This window comes from Mustela nigripes, chromosome 5 (assembly GCF_022355385.1).
Source record: "Mustela nigripes isolate SB6536 chromosome 5, MUSNIG.SB6536, whole genome shotgun sequence".
Classification (NCBI taxonomy): Eukaryota; Metazoa; Chordata; class Mammalia; order Carnivora; family Mustelidae; genus Mustela; species Mustela nigripes.
The window spans coordinates 129,474,338-129,493,565 of NC_081561.1; the positions used below are offsets into that span (position 1 = coordinate 129,474,338).

A 19,228-nucleotide genomic window follows, 5' to 3' on the forward strand; every position below is an offset into this window, starting at 1 on the left:
ACTACAAGCATAGTTGGCTCAGTAAGTACTTATCACAGGCCTTCTGGTGCCAGGCACTGTCTAGGCACTGGGACCAGAGGAAGGAAGAAGACCAAGTTGCCGGCTCACGGAGCACATACCATTCAACATAAGGACTAGATTGCTTTCCTCCCCTCCCCCTCTCTTCTTTCTTCCCGCTTTCTTTTTAACAATTTGAGCTAAATATCCAGGTATTTGTCTAACTGCTTGGTTTTTTATTTTTCCTATTTTAAAACTGAGATTTAATTAACAGCAAAATTCACCCTTTTATCATAGAGCTCTATGAATTTTCATGAAACAAGACAGCTGTATAAATATGGCCACAGATCCAAGATCCAGAACGATGTCATCACCCCCTAAACCCTTCTTATGTCCCTTAACTGCTTTCTTTACTTGGAGCACACTGCTTTACGCAGTAGCAAGCTCCTCACCTCTGAGAGAATTCGGACTCCCCTGTCACGGCTTCCGTAGAAGAGACCTTGTTTTGGCCAGTGGGAGAATGGGCCAGAGAAGCCCTGAGGCCATGGCCGTCTCTTAATTCTATGAAACTGGAGGGGTCCACCTAGCGACACCAATCTTGAACACCAGCCCATCTGCAGTGAGTGAACTAGTTGATCCCTTCCAACCACAGATAAAAGCCCTTACCCAGAACCAAATTTTTTTAGTCAAAGCTCAAAAGTTTCAGCCCAAGAACTGGACCTCTGCGAAGGGTACCTAGTAAGCACAGATGAAAACAATCAGAAGAAAGGTTTGGAAACGAAAGCCTAAATATGGTAACTGCTCCCAACTCCTCTTTTCCTTCTCATTATTTTTGTTACAAGTAACATTCACTTCAAAACTGAACAAAACTCAGACAAATGTAACTGCACTTGTCTGCAGAGGCGGCAGGAAGGGAAGTCAAATTTGCCAAGCCTCTCTAAGAATGGGTAAACAAGAGGCGAGAAGATGACAAATGTCTTGGGGTTGCCACAGAGTGTTATGGAGTGGACCTGGAGGACGGTCTGTGGTGATTGGCTGTGACATCCCTTGGGACAGTAAAGGTGGTGTGCCATCCCAGTGGCCCTCCTGCTGGGAGATGTACACCTTTGGGTGGGTTGACTTCAGTGATAAATGCCCCGTTTCCAAACAAGGCTGTCCTGTTTTCAAGAACAACTGCTTTATAGAGCCACTCTTATGCCCCAGCACCACCTCGCTCAGTTTACTCTTGCGACAACCGTATGAAGTGGGTAACATTACAAGCCTCGTTTTACAGACGTGGAAACTGAGGCTCAAAGAGTGATGTACCAACCAGTTAGCATTGAACTTAAATTTTAGCCCAGGTTGCCTGACCCTGAAGACTGTTCTTCTTACTACTGCTAGCAAGGTATTCTGAGTCATTGCCGAACTTAATGTCCTTGGTGTCTTGGGCCACTGTCATTGGTGGAACTGACTCCCACACATGACAGGGCTCTCGATTCCCTTCTGTTTCCCATTCCCCAAACAGCTAACTGCCCATTTCTCATTTCAACAGACAGGCTGGAAGGATTTCTCTGCGGGGGAGACTTTCTCTCGCTGTTGTTACCCTACTGGTCTGCCCTTCATCACGCTTACATTCCATGGCTTACTTAGACCATAAGCAAACTCTCAAGGGTATTCTTTACCCTGCATCCAGAAGCTTCCCTAAACCTAGACTTATTGAACCTTAGACAACCCCCCATTTCTTAATAACATCAGCAACGACAAGAAAAAATGTCATACTGTCAACAAGTACCGACTGAATGTCTCATCTAATTATAAAAACCCATTTTGTCTAAGTTAAGTACAGATTTAAAAGATGCATGAAGCGAGGCGATGGCTACCCTTTGGGGCACCATCTTATGACAAAAAGTATTAGAATTAAATGCAGCAACACTTACCAAAATTTCCCCCAACTATCACAAACTTTATATACACCGCATGTCTTCTTCTACAGCTGCTGGACCGGTCCTGAAAAACAAACCACGACAAAAGGAAAAAAATACATCACTGAACGGAAGTCATTTGTTTCTGGAAACCCCGCAGTCTTCCTCGTTTGGGACCCTCATCCACGTACCAAAGTCTTACTGCCAGCTTCTCCTCTGTTTTTCCCAGATGGAAACAATTTGTAAGTTAACAAATAAATAAAACTCTGGAAGATGAAATAAACCAGAAGTTTTGCTCCTACTTTATTTGAATTTCTAGCCCTTTAAAATAATTGAAGACAAAACAATGCAAAAATATCTAAAAGTGAACTCATAGACATTTTCCCCAAACCAATTCTTTTCCCTACTTCTTTCAATAACACACTCTCTTTTCCCTTGCTGACTGTGAGACCCTCACCTTTCATTTCTGGAGTTCTTTTTCTTATCTGTAAAACAGGGATTATTGCACTGACCTCCCAGGGTGGTTATGGAGATTAAATGAGATAAATCTAATAACATATAAATGTCACAGAGCAAGGCTTTAAAACAGCATCTGGCATGTCGTAAACACTTAGTGCATGCAAGGAGCTATTATCTGTCTCCTAATCAGCCAGGCCTGAAAACAAACCCGGCCTTCCTCACCTCCTCGGTAAAGGAGGGCCCCAGCCTGCCCTTCTAGTCCTGCGGGTGTTGGAACTCAGCGCCTCTCTCCGTCTTCTCATTACACCAGCGGGCACAGCTCCTTGAAGAAACCGGTTCCCTAGCCTCAGGTTTCTTCCCTTCCAATCCTGTTCTCATGGTTCTGGAAGGCATTCTTCCTAAACACAGCTTAAAGCCTTGTGGAAACACCTTCCACTGTTTCCCGTGGCCTACAAATTTACGTGTGAAGTTACATTAGCCTGGGACTCCAGCTCCCTCTGCTCTATCCACAGCTTCCCCCCGGAAGCTGTAGTGTCCCGTCACCTGTCCTGCCTGCGCCCATGGGCAGCATGCCAGTTCCTTCCCCGAGTGTCTCTGTCTCCGAATTGCGGGTAGGAGGCCTCGCCACTTTCTGAGGCTCTTTGTCTTTTTTGTCCCATAGCAGTCTAGAGACACGTTTCCCAGAATAATGTTTTTAAATGCTTGAAATTAATGCAACAAATGAACAGGATTCAAAAGAAGTATATTGATAAATTGTTAACAAAATATATAACAAAATTATGATGTCTTTCTATTCATATTTAAATAAGTTCCATCAAAAGTCTAAAAATTACTGTAATTTGAAGTACTGTTGGGCATAAATGATATTTTAGGATATCTATAACCAAAATGTAATATGAAAATACCCTTAATTTCTATTGGTGGAAAAAACCTAATGCTACTTTGTAATAGAAGGAAATATTAGATTTTGGTTAAGGGTTCGTGAAAACAATTTCCCCCCCATCCAAGTTCACAGAGCCCTGAAATCCATGCATGGACTCAGGTTATGAGCTCCTGCTTTTAGGCCTGGCCTAACTGTCCTCTGCTTCTTGAGTCTGCTCACCCTTCCTTCCTTCCAGATTTTATTTGTTTGAAATAGAGAAAGAGAGAGTGTGTGAGCATGAGCAGAGGGGAAGGGAGGGGCAGAGGGAGAGGGAGAAGCAAGCTCTCTGCTGAGCAAAGAGCCCAATGCGGGGCTTGATCCCCAAAGCCTGGGATCATAACTTGAGCTAAAGGCAGATGCTTGACTGACTGGGCCACCCAGGTGCCCCTCCCTGAGCCCTTTCTACCTTAATTTTCCCAATGGCTATGATCTTACCCCTCGTTTTCTCTTTTCAAAAATTATGTTTCACTTGATATAGATATTTGAAATACACTTACTGTATCCTGCTTTTTAGGCTGTTAAGGGAAGGTGCTGTTTTTTGATTCCTCCCGTGGCTAATAGCATTTTGCCTCACAGCACACACAGGCCGGAAGGCGTGCAGCCGGCACTGTTTGAATCAATGAGTGAGTCTAAGGGCTTTCTTGCCGCCCCCCCCCCCCCTGCCCAGATCACCTATTATGAGTATGATTTCACCTCTCTTTGGCAGGCTGTAAGGTCCTAAATATGTAGACAGGACTCCTAAACACTCCATGTTTTGAGTATAAATTACTGAAGTTAGGCAACAAAGTGTTCTCTTCTTTCACTTCTCTTTAGAGTTTGGACACGCAGCTGGGGCTGCTGACTGACGTGTCCCGGGAACAGACCAGCGGTCCAGTCACGCCGTCACACTGGGCTTCCTGCATGATGCGGGCACAGTTCCTGCCTTCACGGAGCACTGAGTCCAGCAGCTTTCCCCGCCTGGTAGAGAGGAGCTGGGAATCTCTCAACCTTTCATGGGTTTTGCAAAGATGAGAAATATCTGGTTGATTTCCTAAGTAGGGGCACCTTGGTGACCTATGTAGGCAAGGCCAGTGAGGACTTGCTCTGGCTTCCCATTTGCCTTACGGATGTGAGCCTGTGGTTCCCGTAGATCGGGAACTGAAATGTCATCTTCACTCCTAAGTGACACTGTCCTTGCATATGATGTCAGAGATTAAAATCCCACCAAAGAGACTGTCTCAGGAAGGTCTACTTAACATCTGGCTGCATGCTTCACTCTGAGCCCCACTGGGTCTACGATGGACTTGCCCCAGGACGGACACCGGTCCTTTGGTCTCAGCAGCTTTCCCCCTAAACAGCTGCAGCCCAGGACTCCTGGGTATCTTTTATTAAGAAAACTTCAAAAATAACAGAATAGGGGGTGTCTAGCTAGTTCAGTCGGAAGAGCATATAATTCTTGATATCAGGGTCATGGATTTGAGCCCCAGGTGGGTGTAGAGGTCACTTAAATAAGTAAACTTACCAAAAAAACCCCACAAAATAGTTCTTCCTTTTCAAATGGAGAGAGCATAATGATTTTCTCCCCTGATAATCACTCATAAAGGCACTGTGACCATTTGCTTTGGCATAAATCCACCACTGGCAGCATTTTCCATGCTCAACATCATATCAAGTGACTCTGAGGACAGTAGGGGTGTCCTCTCTCTCCCCGAGAACCAAGACAGATGACACATTCACTCAGATCAAAGGCTGGGCTTGGCACACGCTTTTTAAACTTATGGACATTTACATCCATCTCATTTGAATTTGTTCTTTTCGAGACACACTAGATATGTGATATTAAATAAAAATAACTGAATGATAATGAGGAAGGCAACATGACTGTTGAATTTTTGTTTCAAGAATTACGACATATACATCCTCATAAATAATAAGATACTAATAGGCAGTCCCACAAAACACATTGCCCTGCACGAAATTTTTGCTTCTACTACATAGACCCTGTGCAGCTCCTGGTTTAATGTCAACATTCTCATTACCACTGGGAACAAATACCTCTAATACAGTCCTCGCATGCATGGGTCAATCATTCCTTCGCCCTTCTTCCTAACAGACCCCTATGTGCCTTCAGCCACCGTGCCTCAGGGGCAGGTGACGGCACTCCCAGCTGCTGGGTGGGGACCCGAAGGGCCCAAGGCTTTGTGGTGTGCCACCCAGCAGAATCAGCACCAGCGGGAAGCTTCTGAGAAATGTCAGCTCTGAGGCCCCAGCCCAAACCTACCGAATCAGACACTATTTTACAAGATCCCCAGGTGATCTGTGTGTCCACAGGGTTTCAAATGCACTGATCTAAGGGGAAGACATTCCTCTTGAAAGTGATTGATTCAAGATTAGGCATGTGACTCAATTCAGACCAGCATGATGTGAAGAATGTTTTTGCTGGGAACTTCTCATTCTGAGACAACCCCCACCCCGCCCCACTGAATGTTGTGCGGGACAGGATGCCGAGGACTTCTGTAGCTACCTTGCTCCAGTCTAATGATAAAGCTGGCTCAGAGAGGAGGGTAAAGACAAAAAGCCCCACTGAAGTGAAGTTGGGGTGACTCCATCAGGTCAATCCTGAAGTCTATGGAACCAATGGAGCTCCAGTAAACTTCTCATTGCTCAGGCCTCCTTTTGGGTTTTCAATTATCTGCCGCTGGAAAGCATCTTTCCAGCAAATCAGCGCCCAGTAAAGCATTATAAAAAGAATAGAACCCCTAGACTTTGGGCTCAGCCACATGCTGAAGAGTCCAGACAAGTCAGTGCATTGAGAGACTAGAACAACAGTTTAGAGACTTATTTTGTGCGGGGAACTGACCCAGGAGGATTTCTGGTTCTGACAACCTTTGTTTGCTTTGCGCATTTCCAAAAGCTTTCTAAATCAGCCAGTTTAAGTGATCAACCAGGGGAAGTGCTGAACACTTTCCAAACTGTTTTAACCAGAGTGGTCAGCAGTTGCTTTCCCCAGAAGCCACATGGATGTCATTTCCTGTAAAGACAATGGGAGACTAATTGCTCAGCCTCAGCCTCCAGTAGGGAAGGCAACCTGTGACATGTAATTACTGGCAGGGTAAATAAGGAAAAGCTTGAGGATCTCAGAATCTGCTTCTGGATCTACTCCAATAACTTGGGGAAAAGTTAAAAAAAAAAAAAAAAAAAAAGCACCAGCTGGTCTAGGAAAAGATTTGAGGGGCTCACAACTTAGGTAGTCATCTATGGCATTTTTACATACCCTGGTATTTATAAAAGACCTTCCCAAGGAGACCAAATAGAGCTGCTCTTGTAGAAAACCATATATAGGACGCTGGAGTAATTTTGCTTCATATGCGGGAGTGATGTAGTCAAGGAGCCTGGGCGTCTAATTGGACATTATCTCTTCTGTGTGTTATAGCTTCTTAGCCACAACAGGATATTTTGAGGACGGGTTTGCTGTGTTGGCTTGATGAAGAAGGTGCTTTCAGTTTCTATAATGGAGTGAAATTAGTTGGTTCTTCACAGAATGTTCTTAGGTTCTATCACCTCAGGTCTTCTTTTCTCTCGAAACCTTTTGGCTTTCTCTTCCCTGGTACCTTATATGCTTCCAAAGCTCCAACCATCACCCCTTGTCATGAGTTTCAAACCACACCCCTAAATCTATCACCCATGCTCCCAGTTCCTCTGCAGCCTCCTAGACATAACACACTCTGAAAGCGGGGACTTCATTTTGGTCGCTGCTATATTATCAATGCTTAGCACAGTGGCTGGTGCTGAGTATTACCTGTCTGTTGAAGGAATCAGTGAAAGCCCTCACGCAGAGTCTTAGGACTGCTCACAGAAGTTTTTGCTATCACCTCCTAACTGGCCTCTCTGACTTTGGCCTCTCTTTTTCCCATCTATTGACATGCATGAAAGCTCTGAATTACATCTCTGATCATGTCACTCCTAGAATGTCCCAGCTGGGAATGACTTATCAGTCCAGCCCTGTGATTTCCAGGTGAGACACCGGTCCCACAGATATCAGGAGACTAGACTGTGGTCTTACGAACAGTGGGTGGCAGAGACAGGATTCTAACCCAGTGGTTCTTGCTACCATGCCATTGACAAGTTGGAAATCTTCAATGGTCTTTCAGTAGAACCCACTGCAGGGGTAAGAATGTAGGAGCCACTTAAAATATATTTGTTAATTGACTGGAAAAATGAATGGGTCACTTTTGCATGTACCAACGGATTTCAGTTTTTCTTAAAGTGGAATACTCTTTAAAGAAAGACGATTCCCCAGTAACAGAATAGAGAAGAGAAGAGCTGCTCTGGACCTCTGCCCTGCAATGTTTCTGAACCAGCTCCTAGGAGCCTCAGGGCTTGGTGGCATTGCAAACAAATAAACAAATAAAAACAATCAAACATGCCGTGAAGTGTGTAAACCTGGTGATTCACAGACCTGTACCCCTGGGGATAAAAATATATGTTTATAAAAAATAAAATATTAAAAAAAAATCAAACAAAAAAACAATGACTTACATAAACTCAAACTCTTCAGCTTTGTTCCCAAAGCCCCCCACTATTATTCCAAACCCACCTCAACCTTATCTTCCATTTCTTCTTCCTCCTTCATGCCCAGTCTTACCAAAGCACTTGTTGTTCTGGTACTTGCCCCTCCCCCGGGCCTTCATGTGCCCTGTTTCTTCCCTCTTAGGTGCTCTTACGTCCACCTGCAAGAATGGAGAACCAACCAGTCCCTCTGGTCCAACTCTAATATAAACCCCTCCCTGAAGTTCTTGCCCAATTTCTTCCACTGGAATTAATCTCATTCTACTTGTACTTCTACTACAGAACTTACCATACCATCTGCTTCAAGGGAAAGAGTCAGCTCCTTGAGGGCAGGAACCTCCTCTAAATTTATCTTTGAACCACTAGCACCTTGCTTGATCCAATGCCTTGCACAGAAGAGGTACTTCTAGTCATCTTGTTGCATTTAAAGGACATTATCCTGTTTGGTCCACCTCTGTAACCAAATTACATAAATTCTGTAATGGGGATTCCAAGTTTCCCTTAGATAATACAGGCTGATGATAAAGCCAGCACACACTTGTGTGGAGCCCACTTGCTAAGAAACAGCTGTGGGAGTCTTTGCTGGGTTTTATTTTCAAAAGCAAGAAATGTGGGGGCAGTGGGGGCAGGGAGAGTGACCCTCCCTCCCCTCCATAGCTCTCCCATGGCTATGGCTGTTCTGCACAGCATGAGGCACAAGCCGGGCAGCTTGTGCACAAAGGTAACAATAGATTTAAAATACAGTCCTGATCCTTCCACGATACCATATTCTCTGCGAGTCTAAAGTCAATTGTCTGAAAAATTAAAGCGTTCCAAATGGTGGGATAATGCATTAAACAAGCTAGCGCACAAAGCCCAAGCACAAGGGAGGAGGATGGGAACCAGAAAACACTGGTTCCCTAGGAAACCAAGCCCACTTTATGACGGACTGTGGCCTTCGTTCCTCTTGGGGGAAGAGAGGGGTGCTCTGAGAAGGTACCACTGACCCATCTGCTTCCCCTGCCTGCAAGGCCCTATTTCTTCTGGCTTCACTCCCACAAGTTCGGGAGACTTGAGCAAGGCCTGGTTGTTGCTTGTTTTATTATTTGCTGCAGGGGGAATAAAGAGCAGAAGAAAAGAGGAGGAAGCCAGGCAGACAGAAAAAGAGATGAGCACAGAAGGCACTTGGCCAGAGAAAGAAATTACTGACCACACAGTGAGAGGGCAGGACGGCAGAACTACAAGAGGCCGTTTCAGGGAGTTAGATTCTCCCTGTGAGCAGGGCACCACCAAACCAGCAGATGAGTTTTTCCTCAGCAACCCAAGAGGCCAGCTCTGAAGTCAGACTAGAGAGGTATACAGGGTTCCCTGTCACAGATGGTTGGACTGAATCATGCAAAGGGATGCTGGAGGGGTTGGATGGGGCTTTAGGGCACCCCCTCGCCCCTGGTAGCTCCCATCAGGCCCAAGCAGAAGTAGTAACGATATAATTTCTAATAATAAGAATAAATTATTAAGTTTAAACATTTGGGCTGAAGACGCCCAGTTTATTTGGGGAAGAAATCAATGCCACTGGAATAACTAATTAGTTGACTGTCAGAAGGAAAAATAAAGATTCTATTCTATAAGACTCATGAGAATGAAGTACAGATTTATAATAATCATGTCTTTTCTTAAATGAGTTAAAGAATGAACAATGAGGTTCTATCAGGTGATCACATCACTTATGTATCAGGTAAAGAGAAAAGAGAAACTTTTTATAGTACATTTGAATCGTTTCTGACTTGTCCTTGTAAGTGAAGTTATTTCTAGGAATCTACAGTCCAGGGTCTGAACAGCTTTGCTATGATCAGGTGCAGTTTCTGGACAAGTCCCTGAGCTATCTTCCAATCTGCATACTACTCCCAAGACCCTTCGAACAGACATTCTGCCCTGGCTCCTGGGAAGGCCTGTGGAAAGCACATGGTATCACAACACTGTCAAGATCCAGGGTAATAATGATGTGTGCCGAGCCCCTGGGGTGTGTAGGCTGGCTACAATATTAGAATCCCAGAATCCTAAGGAAATGTTAAAGAATATCCAGTCCGGTAGTTTTAATGCCATTTTTAAAATATAAGAACCTTGTGAATTCATACACATGTGTCACATTTTCAAGGTTCATACTAAACGCCAATATATTAACTGAAAGTAGATATGACAGTCCTGGTTCAAGGCGGGAAAGGACTCAAAATGCTACCACCTGGGCCATCCTCCTGGCTCACTTGGCACTTCTGGGGAACCCTAATGTTCTAAGAACACTGACCATCCAGATCTAGTCCCTGCCCCCACCCTGGATCTGCATCTTGTCTTCATTTCTTCCAGCCCAAGCACAGCCTCCCCATGTAGCACTGTGGGTGACCAAACAGCACCTTTCTTCTATCAAGGACCTATTTTTGCCTACCCCCAAGGGCTCCACATTACGAATGATTTCACCTCTCATAAAAATTGCATTCCTGAAGCAATAACTAGTTTATTTGCCTAGTGAGACCTCAACTTAAAGCTTAGCCCTGCTGTACTTGCTTAACTTGAGAAAATTCCTTAATAACATAAAGTAGAAGCCCAGTAGAAGCTTTTCTTCTCTTCTCTGCCTCTTATTTCTTCAAACAATCTCCATCAAAGAAATATCAAATACCTAGGAATAAGTCCAACAAAGAATAAGTCCAACACGAAACACTGAGAGAAATTAAAGACCTAAATAATAGAGGTTCATGCATGTAGAAGGACTGGAAGTCTCACTATTATTAAGATGTCAGTTCTCCCCGGGTGCCCGGCAGGCTCAGCTGGAAGAGTGTGTGACTCTTGATCTCAGGGTCATGAGTTTGAGCCCCATGTTGGATGTAGAGATTATTTTTTTTTTGGTAAAATATTACACAATGTTTTATTATGAAATGAGAAAAATCTCATTTGTTACATTATAGAGATTACTTATATGAAAATAAAACTTGAAAAAAAAGATGTCAGTTTTCCCCTAAATTGCATCTTCAATTTCAAAAATTTTTTTTTCCTGGTGCAAACTGACAAGCAGATTCAAAAACTTACATGGGAACGTAAAATGCCGGAAGCCAAGATAATTCTGAAGAACAACAAGAAGGCTGGAAGACTTACTCTTATCAGATTCAAAATTCATTATAAAATAATAGTAATTTAGGGGCACCTGGGTGGCTCAGTGGGTTAAAGCCTCTGCCTTCGGCTCAGGTCATGATCCCAGGGTCCTGGGATCAAGTCCCGTATCGGGCTCTCTGCTCAGAAGGGAGCTTGCTTCCCCCCTCTCTCTCTGCCTGCCTCTCTGCCTACTTGTGATCTCTGTCAAATAAATAAATAAAATCTTTAAAAAAATAATAGTAATTTAGACAATGTGGTATTTGTTGAAGGATAAAGAGGCCAATAAAACAAAACAAAAAGGAGGTCCCAAAATAGACCTACAGAGATAGTCACCTAAATTATGACAAAGATGACACTGAAGTTCATTAAGTTGTGCTGGGTCCACTGGGTGTCATGGGTTGAATTGTGTGCCCCAGAAAGATACACTTTAGTCCTAACCAAAGCCCCCCTGCACCCCCCCCCCCCGTACTTGAGAAGGTGACCTTATTTGGAAATAGTGCTTTGTAGGTGTAATTCACTCAGTGAGGTCATAGTGGATTAGGGTGGAGCCTAAATCCAATATGACTAGAGTCCTTATAAGAAGGAAATTTAGACACAGGGAGACATGAGGGGAACAGGGTCATGTGGTAATGGGCACAGAGATCAGAATAATGCAGCTTGCAAGCCAAGGAGTGCCAAAGATTTACTGGCTATCACCAGAAGCCATGAAGGATTCTTCCCTAGAGCCTTCAGAGAGAGCATGGCCCTGCTCATACCTTGATTTTGAACTTCTAGCCTCCGGAACTATGAAAGGACAAATTTCTGTGGTTTTAAGCCACCCAGTTTGTGGTACCATTCATCAACGGTAGTCCTAGTTGATGAATACATTGGGTATCCATATGAAAAAATTGTTCTTAATCTCTACCTCACACCATGTAAAGATCAATTCCACATGGATGTTAGATCAAATTGTGAAAGGTAAAATATACCTTTAAAAGAAAACAGAACATCTTCACACTTTGCAAGAGGTGAAGATTTTTAAAGAACAGAACCAAAGAAAATGCTAATCATAAAGGGAAAATATGATAATTTGGAGTATATTAAAATTAAGCATCTCTTTGTCAAATGACAGCAACAGAATCAAAAGCATGCCCACAGTGGGAGATAACTGCAATACTACATCCAGGAAATACAGCCTGCAAATCCATAAGGAAAAGATAGGCACCCAATAAAGAAATAGGCAAAAAAGAAATTTTGCAAAAAAGAAAACCCAAATGGCCATTAAACAGATTAAAAGATGCTTTAGTCATAAAGAAAAGTAGAGTAAAATCACAATGCTAGCAATACACACCCACCAAATTGTCTAAAATGACAAAGACTACAAAGCGTTGGTGAGGATATGGAGTAAACAGAACTCTCGTATGAACGTTGATGAGAGTAAACTGATAAAGACACTGGAAAACTCGCAGTATCTGAAAGCCAAACACACCCATAACCTATGACCCAGGGTCTCACCATCAAGAGGTCTACCCTACAGAAATGTCACATATGCTCACCTGCTGATATATACAAGAATGTTCCTGGGAGTGCTCTTTTTGATAGCCCCAACAAGGGTTAAATCCATTTTGGGGTAGTTATACGATAATACATAGCAGAGAGAATGAACAAAGTACAACTCATAACAACATAAGGAATCTTCCAAATATACTGTTAAGGGGAACAATCAAGATTACATGGTGCAATTTTATTTATGCGAAGTTCAAAATAGACAAAATCGATGTTGTTAGAAATAATGCTATTACTTTTGGTTGGAGTGGGGGTGGTTAGGGACTGGGGGTCAAGGGGCTTTGGGTATTTGGGTGACATTCTTTCTCCATCTGGCTGCTGTTCACATAACAGTGTTCACTTCATGAAAATTCAGTATCTGTGTGTTTAATTTCTGTGTGTTTCTGTATGAATGTTATACTTCAGTTAAAAAAAAAAAAAATCTTGGTGGTTAATGCAGTGAAACCAGAAACAAAACAGGGCTCTTACACGTACTGAAAGAAGAGAGCACAGCAAATTAATTTAAGCAAAATAATTTAAAAATTTGCTTTGCTAAAAGCTTAAAAAGTGCCGTTTCATTAAATTGTGTTTCTTATTCACTTAAGAGGACTCTCATGCCAAAGCTGTTTGATTATTATATGTTAGGATGGAATGAAGGGAACAGTTTCAAAATAAAATAAAACACATTTTATTTGATTTTTTAGAGTGAAAATTTAGATATTAAGCCCATTTTCTTCATATCAGTTAAAGTTTTCTGGGTCCTTGGCTTACAGTCTGAAGAATCCCTACATGGGAAAGCCCTGGCGAGGATAATGGCGTTCTCCTCCTGTGCACACAAGGCCCTCAATTTCCCTTCTAGAGTCTCTCCGTGAGATCAGCTCCTCCCTCCAGTGGAAGAGACAGCAGCTCAGCTTGCCTTCACAACCTGGTCATCGGTAAATGTGGTTTCCACCTGACAGTCTAAAATACTCAAAATAACTCTCAGGACACCACTCCAGCGTTGGCCAACTTCGATGGCTCTTTGGATTCCTGCTACGTCACAGGCAGAGTCCTGACCTCCCTCAGAGCAGCCAGCATTAGAAGGATGGAGAGAGAATTCTGTCCGCTTGTCCTGGGGGGCAGCTCAGCCCACACCTTCTTCTGGGCCCTCTCCCTCTTCCGGTCAGTGTTTGGCGAGGGGTGAGCTCATCGTCATTAGACGTGAGCTCTGTACAACTGCTCCAGCTACCGCTGAAATACAGCCCTTGGAGCACAGAAACCAGACGGCTAGACTCTTGGCTTTCTCAGACAGCTTTGTTCTCTCAGACCCTCTGGGAGGGAGATTTGTTTGGGTGCTTACAGGGCATCCTGAGGCTGCAGGCAGTCCCCACAGGAAGTGAGAGCTGGCCACAGCCACCATGGCCTACATGGTGAGCTGAGAAAGAAACTACGTGAGAGGACTGTGGAGGATGTGGGGCTGCTCTGAGGGCAACCTCACGCACCCTCACCCTGAGAGGAAAGCATGGGGACCGGGGCCCTGGATCTGAGCCGCTATCCTCTATCTGCCTTGAGGAAACCTGGGCCTTTCTCTGGCCGCTATATTTCCCTAAATATCAACTTCTAGAGACGACTTTTTAGATTCAAGCTCTGTTGTTTTGGTGCAGACTTTCTGTGCTAATTCTATTCCTAACTTGATTGCCTCACAAACCATGACTTTCTGGGCGCTTTAAGAATATTTCCACATCCCTAGTTAGAGTTCCCTCTGGTAAAACAAAACAAACAAACAAACAAAAAACAACAACACTTGCTTTTTAGATAATTTATTTTTTAACTGTGAGTAACCATGGAGATTTTTCAGAATTTACATGGATTGAGGAAAATCACCCAGGCCAAATTCCTTGAGAACCTTTTAGCTAGATACTTTGGTTCTGCCAGCCAGGGAAGGGGTAGGCAAACTACAGCCTGTGGGCCAGATCTGTTTTTGCCAGAGCCCATGAATTAAGAATGGTTTTTACATTTTTAAATTGCTGGGGGGGAGAAAGGTCAAAAGAATATTTCATGACATGTGAAAATTACAAGAAATTCAAATTTCAGTGCTTATAAATGAAGTTGTATTGGAAAACAGCCATACCCTTTAATTTACCCGTTGTCTCTGGCTGCTGTCATGATACAACAGAGCTGTTCTGGCAAAGATCGTGGGGCCACAGAGTCAAAAATACTTGCCATCTGGATATTTACAGAAGTTTGCTAATGCCTAAGCTTAGGTAGCTGTTACGTGTTTGCAGAAGGTTGTCCCCTCTGACCTTCTTACTCTCCCACACATGTTTTCAGCCTCTGAGGCTGTCTCTACAGACAAAGGCAAATCCTAATGCTGGTCCCAATTTCACACTAACCAACACAACCCACTAGAGAAGTGCCTTTCAACAGTCTGGTAATCAATATAGTGGACTGCAAAATTTGACTGAGTTGGTTGTGCCCAGCATTTTCTTTGATAAAATAGCAGAAAAATATCAAGGGGATTGTTGGGGACTGGATTATGTTCCCCTTGCCAATTCATATGTTGAAGTCTTTAAGTTTCCGGTATAACTGGTGTCCTTATAAGGGGAGATTAAGATGTGCACAGAAGAGAGGCCTTGTGAGGAGCAAAGACGGCCATCTGCAAGCCAAGGAGAGGCTTCAGAAGAAGTCAGCCCTGCTGACACTTTGATCTTGGGCCTCTAAGCCCCAGAACTGTGAGAAAATACACTGTTATTGTTTACACCACTCAGTTTGTGGTACATTTTTATGGCACCTGTAGCCAACCAATATAGGCGTCCCACATAATATTATTTGGTGAAATTTCCCTTTTTGCCATGTATGCATGTGATATGGCCGTGATGTAAAAATGAATATTAAATCCTTTGTGTTAGATGAAAAATAAATTGATGACTACTACACGGGAGAGACATACACGTGCCAGGTACAAAATCACGGAAGGAGGCTCTAACTGAACCAAGACAAAAAGGGGGGGGGGCGGACCCTTGCTGACCACATTATTTCATTCTCACAGCAGCCCTGTGCATGGCTTATGCTGTACAACGGCCTCACCCAGGTGGCAGGGCCAGGTCTGACGCCAAAGCTTATGCTGTATTATTCCTTCTCATCAATCAGTTTGCACTTCTAAGTCCCTGAGAATAGGTGTAGTCTGACAGTACTAAGGGATCAAAAGAAAGGGGAAAACATTTACAAGTAAAAATAGCGCACTGACCAAGCACTCCCTGGTGCCAGGTACTGTGCTATGCTTTACATAAATGACCTCACTTCCTTCTTATCAACAACCCACAGGGTAGGTCCACGATTTTTAGCTGAGGAAGTCCGAAAAAAATTAATTAACTTGCCCAAGGTTACAAAGATGGTAAATTGTAGACCCAGGATTTGAACTCCCACTGGTCTGATATTTGAGCTAGAACTCTTGCCTACCACAGTCTCTCCTCTGGCCTGACTGTACTTATTGTCAGCCTCAGCATAGAACTGTTTGCTGGTAGTTTCCACATGGAGAAAAAAGATGCATACTCTTTGTTCATATATCCAATAAATACCAACTAAACACATACCACAGGGCCTGGGGGTAGGGATACGATAATGAACTAAACAGAATTCTTGCCATCATGGTGATCATTTGGAGAAAACCTTAATAATATAACCATATTGTGGTTATTGAAATCCTCTCGTGTGTATCATGAGGAATAAGATTCAGGTGTGTAAAAGGCACAGACCAATGAAACTGAAGAAACTGTAGAAAACAAAGGAAGGTGAGTAAGGTTTACTAGGTATTTCTGGTAATTTTAATCTCTCTGGCATCCAGGTTTACTTATCATGTGGGCCTGTTGAGTCTCCAAGCTGACTGGAAATTTTTCAATGGCAGGGGCTACGTCATACTTTAAAATATCTCCTTTAGTCCTTGGCACAGTGCACAGTAGTTTGAATGTATTTACTTATTTTTAAGTTGTTTTCAAAAGAGATATACGGAGGTTACTCAAGGACTTTCAAGTCAGATGTAATGACAAGATTCAGACAGCCCTTGGGAAGTCCCAAGAGGATAGATAGATCCTGTCACATGGTATCTAGCATGTGAGCAAAGAACTAAACATTTAATGGGAAGAATTTTAGCTAAATCAAAGGAGATACCATTACAATAGTTAAGAATTTATAATGAATCCCTGGTCATGAGAGTGTGAAAAAAAATTACTCTAAGTGAAAGGAAACCAGGGTGTGGAGCATCAAGAATTTTAATTTATTTGTGGCAAGTATTTTTCTTATGGTTTATTATGGCTTTATTTAGGATTTTACATGTATAGAAACTTCATATTTTTAGTCAAATCTATTGATTTTTCATTAAGAAATAATCAAGGAGATAAGCAAATATTTACATAGCAGAATGTTTATTACATGTTATTTATAATAGCAAATATGAGAAAATTTAATTGCATTGTAATAGGATGGTGAATGTTTAATTATGTCTATTCATACAGTGGAAAACGCCATAGTCATTATTTAATTATATTAGAAAATGACCACAATTTAATATTTAGTAAAATCAGGATCTAAACCTTACATATATATATATGATGCACATCCCCCCACACAAAGGAGGGGAAATAAATAGGAGCTTAACATTGTTATCGTAATAGAGTGGGATTAAGAGATGTTTTAATTTTCTTGTTTACAGCTCACCGTATTTTCTACAATGAGTGTATATATTAAAGCCAGGAAAAAAATAACCATTAGAAATAATCTTAAATCAAAGAGAAAGTTTGCATATAGTTTCCCCATTCCACACCTCTGATTTGCTGATGGTCTTGGCCGCTAGAGGCCTTTGGCCACTTTGACACATATGGCTAATTCTGGTAATGTTATTTAAAAAAGAAAAAAAATTAAAATATGTATTTTTAACACTTACCTGCAATGAGGTTTCAAAATAGATTTGGCCGTGGCCAGGGCAGTCACAAGGATGTGATGATGAATTATAATGAATTACGAGGCTTTGACAATACTTTCATTCACAAGCCTTTATCGAGTGCCTGTCATGCTCCAAGTACTCTGTGGGGTACTGACAGGTCAAGTTGGGTCTCTGGGAACAACTGGCCCCATTGGGCTAACACTGGCCCTACACACCCCGACTCCAGCTAGGATCCAGCCGCGGGCAGGGCTGGGCAGTAATCCTGCAGGTCTGCCCTCAATCCTCCCGCCTCTTCTGGGCCAGGATCTGCAGCCCTGAAGAAGGCTGGCTTCACCTCCCCAGCGCCCCAGCGCCGGCCACCTCATTTGTAAAACAAGAATAATCCTGACCCAGTTCCCAGTGCTGTGGCAAAGAAAAAGTAAAAAGCATTCTGGGCTTGTTTCTATCTATTCAGTGCCAGATAGATTCTACCTGTTAATAGCCAGCATTGCTTCCTTCCTTTGGAAACTGTGTATTTATTCTTAAAAAAAAAAAAAAAGAAAAAAAGAAATGGGAGGGGTTGGAGATGAGGTTTAGTGTTAAAGGGCTATTCTGTATTTTTCTTCCTTAGAATATCTAGATGAATAATTACAGAAATAAAAACTTCTTTCTCAACCTCCAACAAAAGCAGAGGAAACTCAAAGTTCTTGCAAGGTCTGACGACATTCCAAGGACAGAACTAGGCGAAATGCTGCCAGTCTGTAGGGAAATGATTCAATTATAACCAGCACTTCAAAACCTAATAAAATTAACTTATAGTTTTCCATCTCCTCATGTTGGGTAGGATGATTTGCCAAAGAGCAATATTTAAAAACACACAAGTCACACAAGTGTTGGGGCACCTGGGTGGCTCAGTGGGTTAAGCCGCTGCCTTCGGCTCAGATCATGATCTCAGGGTCCTGGGATCAAGTCCCGCATCGGGCTCTCTGCTCAGCAGGGAGCCTGCTTCCATCTCTCTCTCTCTCTGTCTGCCTCTCTGCCTACTTGTGATTTCAGTCTGTCAAATAAATAAATAAATAAATAAATCTTTAAAAACACACACACACAAGTGTTAATCCAAATGTTACAAAATCTCAACCTTTCTAAGAAAGACGAACGAGCACTGAAAGGACACCATACGGTATGCCCAAATCAGACATAAATATGAAAATACTCCTTCTCTTACCCAAACTGAACTCACTTTCCAAACATTGGGAATATTTGTATAATAAGCCCTATTACAGGCAGAAGAGGTAAGGAAGGAACAGGCAAGACAGAAGGAGAAACACACAGACCCCAAAATGGGGCACACATCACAAGTTTTCCTGGATCGGCTATCCGGTGAACACACAAGCAGTGTACAAAAACACGCAGTGAGAACGGGCAGCGCTAACACCTCGTGTTTGCATTTTACCTGAAAGATGAAGAGTATTTTCAAGTTATTTCTACACTGTCTTCCGATTCTTTGTGGTTCTTCTACCATAGCAAGGATTGGTAAATGGAGGATTTCAACAGCTTTGCACATACCTGGACTGACTCCCCCCAACTCTCCACTGTTCATTTCAGGGACATTATCTGTCAATAACATTATCTGTCAATAACCACACAATTAGCTCAGGTGAAACCAAAACCTCTATTTACTTCTCTTTGTCCTATGGGTGACAATGTGTATGGTTTCTGTCCCACTTCCGGTGCCTTCTCCAGTGTTGTGATGCTGCGTCCCAAGTGCTCCAGCAGCCCCCAACGGATGGAAGGGTGCAGGAACGGTGGGCACAAGGTTAAACCTCCCAACACTGACATTGCCTACGTCGGACAAAGCTT

General features: G+C 42.9%; 1 protein-coding gene across 4 annotated transcripts in view; it reads right to left on the reverse strand.

Annotated features, from left to right (window-relative positions):
* FYN (FYN proto-oncogene, Src family tyrosine kinase) overlaps positions 1–19,228 on the reverse strand; it is a 210,310-nt gene that overhangs the window by 114,111 nt on the left and 76,971 nt on the right. For all 4 annotated transcript variants that reach the window (XM_059401223.1, XM_059401225.1, XM_059401221.1 and 1 more), the window contains one exon: positions 1,914–1,983. The gene's annotated coding sequence lies outside the window, so the exon portion shown is untranslated. The remainder of the gene's footprint in view (positions 1–1,913; positions 1,984–19,228) is intronic.